The sequence below is a fragment of the Elephas maximus genome, chromosome 1 (assembly GCF_024166365.1).
Source record: "Elephas maximus indicus isolate mEleMax1 chromosome 1, mEleMax1 primary haplotype, whole genome shotgun sequence".
NCBI classification, from domain to species: domain Eukaryota; kingdom Metazoa; phylum Chordata; class Mammalia; order Proboscidea; family Elephantidae; genus Elephas; species Elephas maximus.
In genome coordinates, this window is record NC_064819.1 from 20,233,214 (window position 1) to 20,251,117 (window position 17,904).

At 39.5% G+C, this 17,904-nt stretch overlaps 1 long non-coding RNA gene across 1 annotated transcript in view; it reads right to left on the bottom strand.

Annotated features, from left to right (window-relative positions):
• The window catches only part of LOC126073397 (uncharacterized), a 179,540-nt gene that overhangs the window by 153,512 nt on the left and 8,124 nt on the right, over positions 1 to 17,904 (bottom strand). The window lies entirely within an intron of this gene.

A 17,904-nucleotide genomic window follows, 5' to 3' on the forward strand; every position in this document is an offset into this window, starting at 1 on the left:
CTGTAGCCTGATCTCATCAGTAAGTGCCTCGAGTCTTCTCTTGAGCATAGGGATCCCTAATGTTCCTAGTATTTCGGACTACCAAAGCTAAGACAAGGGCAGTTTACCTTCCATAGTCACATCCTGTAGTGCACTGTGGCTCTTTCCGCCTCTCATTTCACTTCTGTCTCCCATTCTCTCTGATCCTCATCACTCTCTTAACTCAGGCCTTTCACATCATTCTGTGTCATGGATGTTTTGGGGCCGTGATGCAAGTTATGGATGCGCTCTCCAGAAATATGCATATTCCCATGCGTACACATTTTTGCAAATTATATCAGAAGAGTTCATAGACCCTGGGGTTATTTCATGAAGTCAGTTAAGAAGCCCTACATTTAACTGACCGTAATATATTTAAGATACATTTTTAAATGTACTATATTAAAGAACGGAAACCCTGGTGGCATAGTGGTTAAGAGCTACATCTGCTAACCAAATGGTCGGTAATTCGAATCCACCAGGCGCTTCTTGGAAACTCTATGGGGCAGTTCGGCTCTGTTCTATAGGTCACTCTGAGTCAGAATCAACAGCAACAGGTTTGGTTTTTAGTATCTTAAACAAAAACCCACTGCCATCAAGTCAATTCCGACTCATAGTGACCCTATAGGACAGAGCAGAACTGCCCCATAGAGTTTCCAAGGAGTGCCTGGTGGATTTGAACTGCCGTATATTAAGGAATTAAAAAAAAAAATTGTTCATTTGACAAGGATTTATTGACCAGCTACCTGTGGCAAGGAGAACAGCAGCATGGATAAGGCCCTGAGACAGGAGGGAGCATTGCAGGATGAAGTCAGCAAGGGCCAGATCACAGGGGCTCTTGGAACCTGTTAAGGGATTCTGTATATTTTCTCAAAAGCAGTGAGTAAGCCAATGAGTTCACTATCAGGGGGAGGGTTAGTCCAGATCAGGACCTTGGCTGAGATGAACTTAGAGGAGACAAAGCTGAAGATGTGCTAACATCTTGCTTCTAGTCATCGTTTTTATCCTGGAGAAGCTGGACAGCATACAAATCTCACAGAAAAGGAACAAGTATTAGCATGTAAAAACACATCTCTCCGTTAAATGAAGAACAGGCACAGACCCATGGCAAAAACGTTTCTTACTGCATAGATAGTGTACTTATTTAGAATAAATTTTGCTTAAATGATAGTAATAACAGCTAAAACATGAGACTTTTTAGAAAGTCATATATATATATATGTAGTGCTTTCATGCTTTTGATTATTTCTTGTAATAGTTTTATTAAGACAAAATCCACATACCATACAGTTCACCTGTTTAAAAGTGTATAATTCAGTGGTTTTTAGTATACTCATTCAACCATAAGGGCTATCTAATTTTAGAACATTTCATTACCCCTAAAAGAAGCCCCTTACACTTTTTTCATCAACCTCCAACCTTCTCATCTTTCCCCCCAAAAGATCAAAGTGGGTTCAGTGTGGAGGAGATAGTCTATCAAATGGTGCTGACAAAACTGGCCATCATTTGCAGAAAAATGAAACAGGAGCCATACCTCACACCATACGCAAAAACTAACTCAGAATGATCAAAGACCAAAAGGTTAAACATAAAACAATAAAGTTCCTGGAAGAAAACATAGGGACAAAGCTAGGGGTCCTAATTTATGGCATAAATACATTACCGAACATAACTAAAAATGTGCAAACAACAGAAGATAAACTAGGTAACTGAGATATCATTATTAAGTACTTATGCTCGTCAAAAGACTTTACCAAAAGAGTAAAAAGACTGGGAAAAAATCTTGGGCAATGACATATCTGACCAGCGTCTAATCTGTAAAATATATAGAAAACTTCAATACCTCAGCAAACAAAAAGATAAACAATCCAAACAAAAAATGGGCAAAGGACATGAACAGACACTTCACCAAAGACGACATTCCGGCAGCTAAAAAAACACACAGAGATGCCCATAATCATTAGACATTAAACCAAAAAAAAAAAAAAAAAAACCCATTGCCATCGAGTTGATTCTGACTCATTAGCCATTAGACAGATGCAAATCAAAACTACAATGAAATATCTCACGCCTGCAAAAATGACACTGATCAAAACAGCAAGAAATGTTCGTGAGGTTGTGGGGAGATTGGAACTTTTATACACTGCTGGTGGGATTGTAAAATGGTACAACCACTATGGAAAATGATATGACACTTTCTCAAAAAGCTAGAAATAGAAATACCATCCCCCAACCCCAGCATAGAAATACTATATGATCCAGCAATCCCGCTCCTAGGTAAATATCCTAGAGAAATAAGAACAGTGACACAAATAGACATATGTACACCCAAGTTCATAGTACCATTATTCACAATAGTAAAAAGATGAAAACAAGCCAAGTATCCATCAACAGATGAATGGATAAACAAAAATGTACATACAACAGGATACTGTGCAACAAATAATGATGAGTCTGCAAAACAACATGGGTGAATCTGGAGGACGTTATGCTGAGTGAAATAAGTCAATCACAAAAGGACAAATTAAATGAGACCACTTTTATAAAAATAAGTTTACACACAGCAACATTCTTTGATGGTTACCAGGGATGGAAGGGGGAGGTACAGGGAATCACTTTCTAGATAGTAGATGTATGTTAATTCTGGTGACGGGAAAGGCAATACACGATATGGGGGAAGTTAGCATGTGGCCAAGGTAAATGAAGACACCAAGAGGTACGCAAGAATGAAGGACAGCTACGGTAAATGCTATAACATATACAATTCTGCAATAACAGTAATAACCAAAAATTTGTTATTGGTTACACAGGTAGATGTGTATGCTATATAGGTGTGGGAGGGTGTATGAGAGTACATGCACAATGCATATATAGGTATAGGTACAGTTCTGGGTATATACATACAGGTGTGTGCAGAGCCCTAGTGGTACAGTGGTTAAGAGCTCAGCTGCTGTAACTAAAAGGTTGGCAGTTCAAATCCACCAGCCACTCCTTGGCCACCAGCCGCTCCTTGGAAACCCTATGGGGCAGTTCTACTCTGTTCTATACGGTCACTACAAGTCGGAATCAACTTGACAGCAACGGGTTGGGCTTTTTGGTATATGTATGTGTTGCATATATATCCATATATATGATAGAGCACATAGGGGCATAGTTACGGAAACTTCTTCGACATGTCCAAACATCTTGTGGGACTGAGTTACTGGGCTTTAAGGCTAAGGACTGTAGTCTCAGGGACATCTAGGTCAATTGGCATTACATAGTTCATAAAGACAATGTTCTATATCCTAGTGTGGTGAGTAGAGTCGGGGGTTTTAAAAGCTTGTGAGTGGCTATCTAAGATACAACTATTCGTCTCTTTTTTCCCATCCAGAGCAAAGGAGAGTGAAGGAAACCAAAGACTCAAGGAAGCAATTAGTTCACAGGACTAACGGCCCACATCAACCACAGCCTCCTCTAGCCTGAGACCAGAACTAGATGGTGCATGGCTACCACTACCTACTGCTCTGACCAGGGACACAACAGAAAGTCCTGGTTAGAATGGAAGAAAAATGTAGAACAAAACTCAAATTCATAAAAAAAAGACCAGACTTACTGGACTGATAGAGACTGGAGGAACCCCTGAGACTATCGCCATAAGACGGACACCCTTTTAACAGGGAGCAGAAGCCATTGCTGGAGGTCACCTTTCAACCAAATAATAGATTGGCCTACAAAATAAACACTAACACCTGTGAGGAATGTGCTCCTTAAAACAATCAACTGCATGAAAGCAAACAGGCAACATTTGCCCAAAAGCAAAGATGAGAAGGCAAGGAAGGGCAGGGAAACTGGAGGGATAGAAACGGGGAAGGCAGGGTAGAAATGGAGAGACTGCTGACACATTGCAGGGATAGCAACCAATGTCACAGAGCAACTTGCGTATGAATTATTGAATGGGAAACTAATTTGCTGCATAAACTTTCCCCTAAAACAAAATAAAATGTTGAGGAAAAAAGTATGCTAGACTTGCAAATTGCACTCACTATCATTATCACTTTATTGTTTGGCATTTTTTTCCAACATTCATTACAAAGAATTCACTGCCCTTTTAAGAATACTCTGGAGGCAGGGCCAAGATGGTAGAATAGCTAGATGCTTCCAGCGATCCCTCTTACAACAAAGGCCTGAAAAATCAAGTGAAACAATTATATTTATGACAAGCTAGGAGCCCTGAACATCAAAGGCAAAGTCAGAAAATGGATTGAGTGGCAGGGGAAGGAAGGGACCATTCAGAAGCAGAGAGGAGTTACCGGACCTGAATCGCCAGGCGCCCTTGGGTGCCGTTCCCAGGTGCGGCTGCGGCAGGCTGGAACTAGCTTTCAGCCGCAGTTTCCTCAGGGAGAAGTAGCTAGCCACACAGCCTACTCACACTTCCAGAACCAGAGAAGAATGGCGCTCTTGGGAAAACCTAAGGACTTGGTATATTTTACCACGCCACCCCTGCTCCCAAGCTGGCTTCAGTGGCTGATTCCCCTGGGCCTAAGATAGGCCCTGTTGAGCACTTGGAGCCATCCTCCTGGCCTTGGAGAAGGAAAAAATTCAAAATTGGGAGAAAAGATAATTTGCCAGTTCCATTCACCGGAGGAGCTCAGGACAGAAGTGGCTCCTGTCCAGGGATAAACGGTCCGTGGACTTTGAGTACTTTTCCCCTCTGCATAGACTCACGTGGGCCTATTTCAGGAGAATAGGCCCTTGTTGGCAGGCTACAACTGTTTCAGCTGTGTGGTAGAGAGGTGGGTGTTTGATGTTTGACACTGCTTTGCCTATTAAACAGGGTCCTCACCTACCCACATCAGGGGCCTAACGATGGGTGGCTTCACTCAGGTCACCCAGCCACCTGAGACAGGGGTCCAAGGATAACTGGTACCTCCCAGTCCTTACAACCAAAAACACTGGGTGCCCATGGTCCGCCTGCAGAACCCACCCGCCTATTCACTCTAGGGAAGAGGGACACGCTTTCCTCAGAGACACTTGGGGGAGGATTCTCAGCTCCCTGCCTTGTTCACAGCGTGACCCCCTGCTGCAACCAGATACCAGAACCTACACCAATCACCCTTTCCCCTCTAAGACTGTAGGACCGAGCCTGTACCACACACTTGATGATTAGCTACCTGGACACCTGAGCTGAATTCATACAAGAAAAGTGAATGGACTCCTAGACTGATATACCTGATAACAGCTCTAGCCATCTGGGGACAGGATGTCAGAGCTCCAAAGGCAAAAATAATCAAGCTAGCTCACTCAAGCAACCCATAGGGGGATACCAAAACAAAACAAAGCAAGCAGCTATGATACAGTAAATAAGCATAAACTAATACAATAACTTATAGATGGCTCGGAGACAACAGTCAATATCAAGTCACATAAAGAAACAGACCATGATCACCTCAACAAGCTCTCAAAACAAAGAATCAAGGGATCTTCTAGATGAAAGTGACTTCCTGGAATTACTGGAGGCAGAATACAAAAAATTAATATACAGAGCCCTTGAAGACATCAGGAAGGAAATAAGGCAATACACAGAACAAGCCAAGGAACACACTGATAAAGCAGTTGAAGAAATTAAAAAGGTTATTTAGGAATATAATGAAAAATTTAATAACCTGGAAAAATCCATAGGCTGACAGCAATCAAAAATTCAGAAGATTAACAATAAAATTACAGAATTACACAACTCAATACAAAGTCAGAGGGGCAGAATTGAGCAAGTAGAATTTGTGAACTTGAAGATAAAGCACTTGACACCAATACATTTGAAGAAAAATCAGATAAAAGAATTTAAAAAAATGAAGAAACCTTAAGAACCATGTGGGACTCTATCAAGGGAAGTAACCTATGAGTGATTGGAGTACCAGAACAGGGAGGGATAACAGAAAATACAGAGGGAATTGCTGAAGATTTTGTTGGCAGAAAACTTCCCTGATATCATCAAAGATGAGAAGATATCTATCCAAGATGCTCATCAAACTTCACAGAAGGTAGATTTTAAAAGGAAGTCACCAAGACATATTATAACCAAACTTGCCAAAACCAAAGATAAAGAATTTTAAGAGCAGCTAGGAATAAACAGTCACCTACAAAGGAGAGCCAATAAGAATAAGCTTGGACTACTAGAGAGAAACCATGCAGGCAAGAAGGCAATGGGATGACATTTAAAAAACTGAAGGAAAAAAAATTGCCAGCCAAGAATCATATATCCAGCAAAACTGTCTCTCAAATATGAAGGTGAAATTAGGACATTTCCAGATAAACAGAAGTTTAGGGAATTCGTAAAAACCAAACCAAAACTAAAATACTAAACGGAGTTCTTTGGTTAGAAAATCAATAATATCAAGTATCAACCCAAGACTAGAACACTGGGCAGAGCAATCAGATGTCAACCCAGAAAGGGAAATCACAAAAATAAATCAAGATAAAAAAACGTTCAAAACAGGCAAACAGCAATGTTATTATGTAAAAGAAGACAACATTAATAACAATAAAGAGGGACTAAGAAATGTAGTCATAGATGTTTCATATGAAGAAGATGACAAGGTGATACAAACAAATAAAAGGTATAAATTTAGAAAAATAGGGGTAAGTACTAAGGTAACCACAAAGGAGACAAACTATCCTACTCATCAAAATAAAATACAAGAAAAAATAGAGACTCAGCAGAAACAAAACCAACAACAATAAATATGAGGAAAGGATAATATATAACGATAATCTCAGCACATAAAATTGAGTGGGAAAAAGAAACTGTCAACAACACACAAAAGAAGACATCAAAACAATAGCACTAAATTCATACCCATCCATAATTACCCTGAATGTAAATGGACTAAATGCACCAGTAAAGAGACAGTGGCAGAATGGATTAAAAAACACAATCTGTCTATATGCTGCCTACAAGAGACACAACTTAGACTTAGAGACACAAACAAACTAAAACTCAGAGGATGGAAAAAATATATCAAGCAAACAACAATCAAAAAAGAGCACGAGTGGCAATATTAATTTCTGACAAAATAGACTTTAAAGTTAAATCCATCATAAAGGATAAGGAAGGACACTATGTAATGATTAAAGACACAATATACCAGGAGGATATAACCATATTAAATATTTATGCACCCAATGATAGTGGTGCAAGATACATAAAACAAAGTCTATCAGCACTGAAAAGTGAGATAGACAGCTCCACAATAATGGTAGGGCACTTCAACACACCATTTTCAGTGAAGGACAGGACATCCAGAAAGAAACTCAGTAAAGACACAGAAGATCTAAATACCACAATAGACCAACTTGACCTCATAGACATATACAGAACGCTCCACCCAAAAGCAGCCAAGTATACTTTCTTTTCTAGTTCACATGAAACATTCTCCAGAATAGACCACATATTAGGTCATAAAGCAAGCCTTATCAGAATCCAAAACATTGAAATATTACAAAGCATCTTCTCTGACCATAAGGCCACGAAAGTAGAAATCAATAACAGAAAAAACAGGGAAAAGAAATCAAACACTTGGAAACTGAACAATACCATGCTCAAAAAGGACTGGATTATAGAAGACATTAAGGATGGAATAAAGAAATTCATAAAATCCAATGAGAATGAAAACACCTTCTATCAGAACCTTTGGGACACAGCAAAAGCAGTGCTCGGAGGTCATTTAGTATCAGTAAATGCACACATACAAAGAGAAGGGCCAAAATCAAAAAATTAGCCCTACAACCTGAACAAACAGAGAGCAATAAAAGAAACCCTCAGGCACCAGAAGAAAACAAATAATAAAAATTAGAGCAAAACTAAACGAAACAGAAAAATTGAAAGAATTAACAAGACCAAAAGCTGGTTCTTTGAAAAAAATCAACAAAATTGATAAACCATTGGCCAAGCTGACAAAAGAAAAACAGGAGAGGAAGCAAATAACCCAAATAAGAAATGAGGTGGGCAATATTATAACAGACCCAACTACAATTAAAAGAATCATATCAGATTACTATGAAAAATTGTACTCTAACAAATTTGAAAACCTGCAAGAAATGGATGATTCCTAGAAACATACTACGTGCCTAAACTAACAAAAACAGAGGTAGAACAACTAAATAGACCCATAACAAAAGAAGAGATTGAAGAGGTAATCAAAAAACTCTGAACAAAAAAACAGCCCTGGCCCGGATGGCTTCACTGCAGAGTTCTACAAAACTTTCAGAGAAGAGTTAACACCACTACTACTAAAGGTATTTCAGAGCATAGAAAAGGACAGAATACGCCCAAACTCATTCTATGAAGCCAGCACATCCCTGATACCAAAACCAGGTAAAGACACCACAAAAAAAGATTACAGACCTACATCCTTCATGAACTTAGATGCAAAAATCCTCAACAAAACTCTAGCCAATAGAATTCAAACAACATATCAAAAAAATAATTCACCATGATCAAGTATGCAGGGATGGTTCAACATTAGAAAAACAATGTAATCTATCGTATAAATAAAAGACAAGAATGACATGATTTTATCAATCGATGCAGAAAAGGCATTTGACAAAGTTCAACACTGATTCATGATAAAAACTCTCAGCAAAATAGGAATAGAAGGAAAATTCCTCAACATAATAAAGGGTATTTATACAAAGCCAACAGCCAACATCATCCTAAATGGAGAAAGCCTGAAAGCATTCCCCTTGAGATCGGGAACCAGACAAGGATGGCCTTTATCACCACTCTTATTCAACCTTGGGCTGGAGGTCCTAGCCAGAGCAATTAGGCAAGATAAAGAGATAAAGGGCATCCAGATTGGCAAGGAAGAAGTCAAAGTATCTCTATTTGCAGATGATATGATCTTATATACAGAAAACCCTAAAGAATCCTCAAGAAAACTACTGAAACTAATAGAAGACTTCAGCAGAGCATCAGGATACAAGGTAAACATTCAAAAATCAGTTGGATTCCTCTACGCCAACAAAAAAACATCGAAGAGGAAATCACCAAATCAATACCATTTACGGTAGCCCCTAAGAAGATAAAATACTTAGGAATAAATCTTACCAGAGATGTAAAAGACTTATACAAAGAAAAGTACAAAACACTTCTGCAAGAAACCAAAAGAGACCTCCATAAGTAGAAAAACATACCTTGCTCATGCATAGGAAGACTTAACACTGTAAAAATGTCTATTCTACCAATAGCCATCTATAGATACAATGCAATTCCGATCCAAATTCCAAAGACATCTTTTAATGCAATGGAGAAATGAATCACCAACTTCATATGGAAGGGCAAGAGGCCCTGGATAAGTAAAGCATTACTGAAAAAGAAGAACAAAGTGAGAGGCCTCATTCTACCTGATTTTAGAACCTATTATACTGTCACAGTAGCCAAAACAGCCTGGTAGTGGTACAGCAACAGATACATAGGCCAATGGAACAGAACTGAGGATCCAGACATAAATCCACCCACATATGAGCAGCTGACATTTGACAAAAGCCCCAAAGCAGTTAAATGGTGAAAAGACGGCCTTTTTAACAAATGGTGCTGCTATAACTGGATATCCATCTGCAAAAAAATGAAACAAGACCCACAGCTCACACCATGCACAAAAACTAACTCAAAGTGGATCAAAGATCTAAATATAAAATCTAAAACGATAAAGATCATGGAAGAAAAAATAGGGACAACGCTAGGAGCCCTAATACATGGCATAAACAGTATACAAAACATTACTAACGATGCGGAAGAAAAACTAGATAACTGGGAGCTCCTAAAAATCAAACACCTATGCTCATCCAAAGACTTCACCAAAACAGTAAAAAGACTACTTACAGACTGGGAAGACGTTTTTAACTATGACATTTCCAATCAGCGCCTGATCTCTAAAATCTACATGATACAAAAGACAAACAACCCAATAACAAAATGGGCAAAAGATATGAACAGACGCTTCACTAAAGAAGACATTCAGGTAGTTGACAGATACATGAGGAAATGCTCACGATCATTAGCCATTAAGAGAAATGCACATCAAAACTACAATGAGATTCCATCTCACTCCAACAAGGCTGGCATTAATCCAAAAAACAAAATAATAAATGTTGGAGAGGTTGTAGAGAGACTGGAACACTTATACACTGCTGGTGGGAATGTAAAATGGTACAACCACTTTGGAAATCGATTTGGCGCTTCCTTAAAAAGCTAGAAATAGATAGAACTACTATAGGATCCAGCAATCCTACTCCTTGGAATATATCCTAGAGAAATAAGAGCCTTTACACGAACAGATATATGCACACCCATGTTCACTGCAGCACCGTTTACAATAGCAAAAAGATGGAAGCAACCAAGGTGCCCATCAACAGATGAATGGATAAATAAATTATGGTATATTCATACAATGGAATGCTACGCCTCGATAAAGAACAGTGATGAATCTGCAAAACATTTCATAACGTGGAGGAATCTGGAAGGCATTATGGTGAGTGAAATTAGTCAGTTGCAAAAGACAAATATTGTATAAGACCACTACTGTAAGAACTCGAGAAGTAGTTTAAACAGAGAAGAAAATACTCTTTGATGGTTACGAGAGGGGGAGCGATGGAGGGAAGGAGAGGGGTTTTCACTAATTAGTAGATAAGAACTACTTTAGGTGAAGGGAAAGACAACACACAATACAGAAGAGGTCAGCACAACTGGACTAAGCCAAAAGCAAAGAAGTTTCCTGAATAAACTGTGCTTCAAAGGCCACTGTAGCAGAGATGGGGGTTTGGAGACCATGGTTTCAGGGGACATCTAAGTCAGTTGGCATAATGAACTCTATTAAGAAAACATTCTGCATCCCACTTTGGAAAGCGGCGTCTGGAGTCTTAAACGCTAGCAAGCGGCCATCTAAACCAAAAACCCAAACCAAACCCGCTGCCATCAAGTCAGTTCCGACTCATATCAACCCTAAGATGCATCAATTGGTCTCAACCCACCTGGAGCAAAGGAGAATGAAGAACACCAAAGACACAAGGTAATTAGGAGCCCAAGAGACGGAAAGGGCCACATAAACCAGAGACTACATCAGCCTGAGACTAGAAGAACTAGATGGTACCCAGCTACAGCCGATGACTGCCCTGGCAGGGAACACAACAGAGAACCCCTGAGGGAGCAGGAAAGCAGTGGGATGCAGATCCCAAATTCTCATAAAAAGACCTGGTAGTCATGGCCCCCAGACCTTCCGTTAGCCCAAGACAGGAACCATTCCCAAAGCCAACTCTTCAGACAGGGATTGGACTGGACAATGGGATAGAAAAAATGCTGGTGAAGAATGAATGAGCTTCTTGGATCAAGTAGACACTTGAGACTATGTTGGCATCTCCTGTCTGGAGGGCAGATGAGAGGGCAGAGGGGCTTAGAAGCTGGTGGAATAGACACGAAAACAGAGAGTAGAGGGAAGGAGCCAGCTGTCTCATAAGGGGGAGAGCAATTAGGAGTATATAGCAAGGCATATATAAATTTTTGTATGAGAGGCTGACTTGATTTGTAAACTTTCACTTAAAGCACAATAAAAAGTTAAAAAAAAAAAAAAAAAAACCAATTTCCGTTTAGTCAATTCCTACTCATGGCGACCCTATAGGATACAGTAGAACGGACCCATAGGATTTCCAGGGCTATAATCTTTATGGAAGGAGACTGCCACAGCTTTCTCTCACATAGCAGCTGGTGAGTTCAAACAGCTGACCTTTCGGTTAGCAGCTGAGTGCTTAACCACTGTGCCACCACGGCATCTTAACCACAGATATAGGGGTTAGGATTTACAACACATATTTTGGGGGCACACAATTCAATCCATAACAAACTCCTTCCAAAACAGAACCAAAACCAAATAATTTGGCTTGTATATTCAAAATAAATCGTTGGAGTTGCCATGGCTGTTACTGGATAAATTTGGAAGCAATAGAAAAGGGAAATATTTTAAAGAACCATTTTGGAAAATGCTTTTCAATGAAGAGCTTTCAAGGCTTATTTTGGGTGCTTGCTGCTATGTCTCAGATTGAAAAGGGGTTTCAAGTTTTGTTTTCTTGGTTATCAGAGAATGGTGAAGTGGAACGATAATATAGATCATTTCAGGAAAGTAAAATCTTTTCTTGGAATTGTTTCCAGGAGACAAGATGGCAGACATGTGCTTGTCTGTTGCTGCTGAAGCCTTTACACAGCACTTGGCAGCTACTTGTACTTACACTCTTTAAGACTCAGTCTCCAGAGATCGCACCCAGCACGTTTTAAGTGTCTTCTAGAGACCAGTGCTACTCAGACTTCAGCATGCATCAGATCAGCTGTGGTTCCTGTTAAAATGCAGATTCTGACTCAGTAGTTCCGGTGGCTCCCGAGATGCTGCATTTTTCTCTATGTCAGGTAAATCAGACTCATATGAATTTATTATTTTTTTTTAATGTTACTGTTTGAGTAATAGCTTCAAGTCCTTCCTCCAAATAATGTGTTTTACAAGAACATGGGCAGGAAACAAAGCTGTTCAGCTGCTGGCCTGTCTTCCCTCGCATGGGGCTGGGATTTATGTACGCATGTTATCAGGAAGGACCAGTCCTGGGGGACATCATGCTTGGTAAAGTAGAGGGTCAGTGAAAAAAGAGGAAGATCTTCCAGTGAGATGGATTGACACAGTGGCTACAACAATGGGCTCAAGCATAACAATTATCATGAGGATGGCGCAGGACCAGGGGGTGTTTCATTCTATTGTATGTAAGGTCACTATGAGTCAGAACTGACTGGACAGCACCTAACAACAACAATTCGCTGTTCCCTCCTGCAGGACTTCCCAGCTTGCTGCAGCCCTTCCTTCAGAAGTCCAGTGCCCTAGGGCATGGTGCCTCTGCCAACAGGAAATGCCTGTGAGCAATGACTTGACGCGCTGTCTGCCAGGACATGGGCTATGTCCTCTGGTTAGTTCTTCTTATCAGCAAACTGTGAACCATGAAAAAAAACATTATCTTTAGCTCCTGGGCAGCTGTCAGGCAAGTAAAATGAGGCGAATGTGTTATGTACTGGTATGCAAAGATCTCCAAGATATATAATTCAGTGGAAAACACAACAAAGTTGGAGGACTTACACTGCCTGGTTCCAAAATTGATTATAAAAAAAAAACCAAAAACCCATTGCCATCGAGTCAATTCTGACTCATAGCCACCCTCCAATAATCAAGACAACATGGTACTGGCATCAAGACAGACAAGTACATTAGTGGAACACTAACTCGAGTCAAGAAATAGATCCAGTTGTTCCACACTCTTGGCAACACTTGGAATATTCAATCTTTTTTAATTTTTGACATTCTTAGGTATGTAGTAGTGTCTCACTGCAGCTTTATTTTGCATTTCCGTAGGTTTAGTGGTCTAGCGACTCATGGGAGCCCTGGTGGCACAGTGGTTAAGAGCTCAGCTGCTAACCAAAAGGTCGGCAGTTTGAATCCACCAGTCATCCCTTGGAAACCCTATGAGGCAGTTCTGCTCTGTTCTATAGGGTCATTATGAGTTGGAATTGACTCGAGAGCAATGGGTTTATTTTGGTTTGGTAATGACTAATGATACTGACACCTGTATACCTTCTTTGGTGAAGTATCTGTTCAGATCTATTACCCATTTTAAAAATTTTGGTTTTGGGAATGTAAAATGGTACAACCACATTGGTAAACAGTTTGACAATTTCTTAAATAGTTAAACGTTCACTTAACCTGTCATTCCACTCAAGGTATTTACCCAAGATAAATGAAAGCATGTGGTCACACAAAGACAAACACAGATGTTCATAGGAGCTGTCTTTGTAAGAGCCCCAAATGGGAAACAACCCAAATGTTCATCAGCAGGCGAATGGATAAACAAATTATGGCATAGTCACACAATGGAAGACTATTCTGCTTAAAAAGGAATAAACTGTTGATACATACCACAACAAGGGTGAACCTGAAAATAATTATGCTGAGCAAAAGAAGCCAGACCAAAAAGAAGAGTACATACTGTATTATTTCACTTATATAATATTCTACAATATGCAGACCAATCTATAGAGACAAAGCGGATCAGTGGGTGGTTGCCTGGGGGAGGGAGGGAGAAACAGGAGGGATTGATTTACAGAAAGGAAGAAATTTTGAGGGGTGAAGGACAAGTTCATTATCTTGATTGTGCTGAGGTTTCACAGATATATAAACATATCAAAACTTAGCAGATTATATACTTTAAATATATATTGCCCATTGCTGGCAGACAATGGTGCTTAATGGTTAGGATACTTTAAATATATAGAGTGTATTGTATGTTAATTATACGTCAATCCAAAACCACTGCCATTGAGTTGATTCTGACTGATAGTGACGCCAAAGGGTTTCCAAGGCTGTAAATCTTTATGGCAACAGACTGTCGCATCTGTCTCCCACGGAGCCGCTGGTGGTAACCTTTTGATTGGCAGTCGATTGCTCTACACAGTGTACCACCAAGGCTCCTTTATATGTTAATAAAGCTGGTCAAAAAAAGAGAAAGCAAGGTGTGAGCAGTGTCAATAATATTGCTATTTATATACTCAAAAGATATAAATACACATCTGTGTATATGTGAGTATGAAACCTCTTGCTGTTAAGGCGATTTCAACTCATAGCGACCCTATAGAACAGAGTAGAACTGCCCAACAGGGTTTCCAAGGAGCGGCTGACGGATTCAAACTGCTGACTTTTGGTTAGCAGCCGAGCTCTTAACCACTGTACCACCAGGACTCCACATATATATATGGAGTGTGTGTATATATATATATGCAGAGAAACCCTGGTGGTGTGGTGATTAAGAGCTGTGGCTGCTAACCAAAAGATCAGCAGTTCATGCAGAGTTCTACCAAACTTTCAGAGAAGAATTAACACCACTACTACTAAAGGTATTTCAGAACATAGAAAAGGACGGAATACACCCAAACTTATTCTATGAAGCCAGCATATCCCTCATACCAAACCCAGGTAAAGACACCACAAAAAAAGAAAATTACAGCCCTATATCCCTTATGAAATTAGATGCAAAAATCCTCAACAAAACTCTAGCCAATAGAATTCAACAACACTTCAAAAAAAAATAATTCACCATGACCAAGTGGGATTCATACCAGGTATGCAGGGATGGTTCAACATTAGAAAACTAATTAATATAATCATATAAATAAAACAAAAGACAAGAACCACATGATTTTATCAATTGATGCAGAAAAGGCATTTGACAAAGTTCAATACCCATTCATGATAAAAACTCTCAGCAAAATAGGAATAGAAGGAAAATTCCTCAGCATAATAAAGGGCATTTATACAAAGCCAACAGCCAACATCATCCTAAATGGAGTCTGAAAGCATTCCCCTTGAGATTGGGAACCAGACAAGGATGGCCTTTATCACCACTCTTATTCAACCTTGGGCTGGAAGTCCTAGCCAGAGTAATTAGGCAAGATAAAGAAATAAAGGGCATCCAGATTGGCAAGGAAGAAGTCAAAGTATCTCTATTTGCAGATGACATGATCTTATACACAGAAAACCCTAAAGAATCCTCAAGAAAGCTACTGAAACTAATAGAAGACTTCAGCAGAGCATCAGGATACAAGGTAAACATTCAAAAATCAGTTGGATTCCTCTACGCCAACAAAAAAACATCGAAGAGGAAATCACCAAATCAATACCATTTACAGTAGCCTCCAAGAAGATAAAATACTTAGGAATAAATCTTACCAGAGATGTAAAAGACGTATACATAGAAAACTACAAGACACTACTGCAAGAAACCAAGATACTTACGTAAGTGGAAAAATATACCTTACTTATGGATAGGAAGACTGAACATTGTGAAAACGTCTATTCTACCAAAAGTGATCTATAGATACAATGCAATTCCGATCCATATTCCAACGACATTTTTTAATGAGATGGAGAAACAAATCACCAACTTCATATGGAAGGGCAAGAGGCCCTGGATAAGTAAAGCATTACTGAAAAAGAAGAACAAAGTGAGAGGCCTCACTCTACCTGATTTTAGAACCTATTATACTGCCACAGTAGTCAAAACAGCCTGGTACTGGTACAACAACAGATACATAGACCAATAGAACAGAATTGAAAATTCAGACATAAACCCATCCGCATATGAGCAGCTGATATCTGACAAGGGCCCAAAGTCAGTTAAATGGGGAAAAGACGGGTTTTTAAACAAACAGTGCTGCCATAACTGGATATCCATTTAAAAAAAAATGAAACAAGACACATAGCTCACACCATGCACAAAAACGAACTCAAAATGGATCAAAGATCTAAATATAAAATCTAAAACGATAAAGATCATGGAAGAAAAAATAGGGACAATGCTAGGAGCCCTAATACATGGCATAAACAGTATACAAAACATTACTAATAATGCAGAAGAGAAACCTGGTTACTGGGAGCTCCTAAAAGTCAAACACCTATGCTCATTGAAAGACTTCACCAAAAGAGTACAAAGATTGCCACAGACTGGGAAAAAGTTTTTAGCCATGACATTTCCCACCAGTGTCTGATCTCTAAAATCTACATGATACCGCAAAAACTCAACTACAAAAAGACAAATAACCCAATAAAAAAATGGGCAAAAGATATAACAAGACACTTCACTAAAGAAGACATTCAGGTAGCTGACAGATACATGAGGAAATGCTTACGATCGTTAGCCATTAGAGAAATGCACATCAAAACTACAATGAGAGTTCATCTCACTCCAACGAAGCTAACATTAATCCAAAAAACACAAAATAATAAATGTTGGAGAGGTTATGGAGAGACTGGAACACTTATACACTGCTGGTGGGAATGTAAAATGGTACAACCACTTTGGAAATCAATTTGGCACTTTCTTAAAAAACTAGAAATAGAACTACCATATGACCCAGCAATCCCACTCCTTGGAATATAACCTAGAGAAATAAGAGCCTTTACACGAACAGATATATGCACACCCATGTTCATTACAGCACTGTTTACAATAGCAAAAAGATGGAAGCAACCAAGGTGCCCATCAACGGATAAATGGATAAATTATGGTATATTCACGCAATGGAATATTACGAATCAATAAAGAACAGTGATGAATCTGTGAAACATTTCATAACATGGAGGTATCTGGAAGGCATTGTGCTGAGTGAAATTAGTCAGCTGCAAAAGGACAACTATTGTGTAAGACCATTATTATAACAATTTGAGAAATAGTTTAAAAAGAGAAGAGAATATTCTCTGATGGTTACGAGATGGGGGAGGGAGGGAGGGAAAGACAGGGATTTTCACTAATTAGATAGTAGATAAGAACTATTTTAGGTGAAGGGAAAGACAACACACAATACAGGAGAAGTCAGCACAACTGGACTAAACCAAAAGCAAAGAAGTTTCCTGAATAAACTGAATGCTTCGAAGGCCAGAGTAGCAGGGGTGGGGGTTTGGGGACCATGGTTTCAGGGCACATCTAAGTCAACTGGCATAATAAAATCTATTAAGAAAACATTCTGCATCTCACTTTGGAGAGTGGCATTTGGGGTCTAAAACGCTAGCAAGCGGCCATCTAAGATGCATCAATTGGTCTCAACCCACCTGGAGCAAAGGAGAATGAAGAACACCAAAGACACAAGGTAATCATGAGCCCAAGAGGCAGAAAGGGCCACATAAACCAGAGACTACATCAGCCTGAGACCAGAAGAACTAGATGGTGCTCGGCTACAACCGATGACTGTCCTGACAGGAAACACAACAGAGAGCCCCTGAGGGAGCAGGAGGGCAGTGGGATGCAGACCCCAAATTCTCATAAAAAGACCAGACT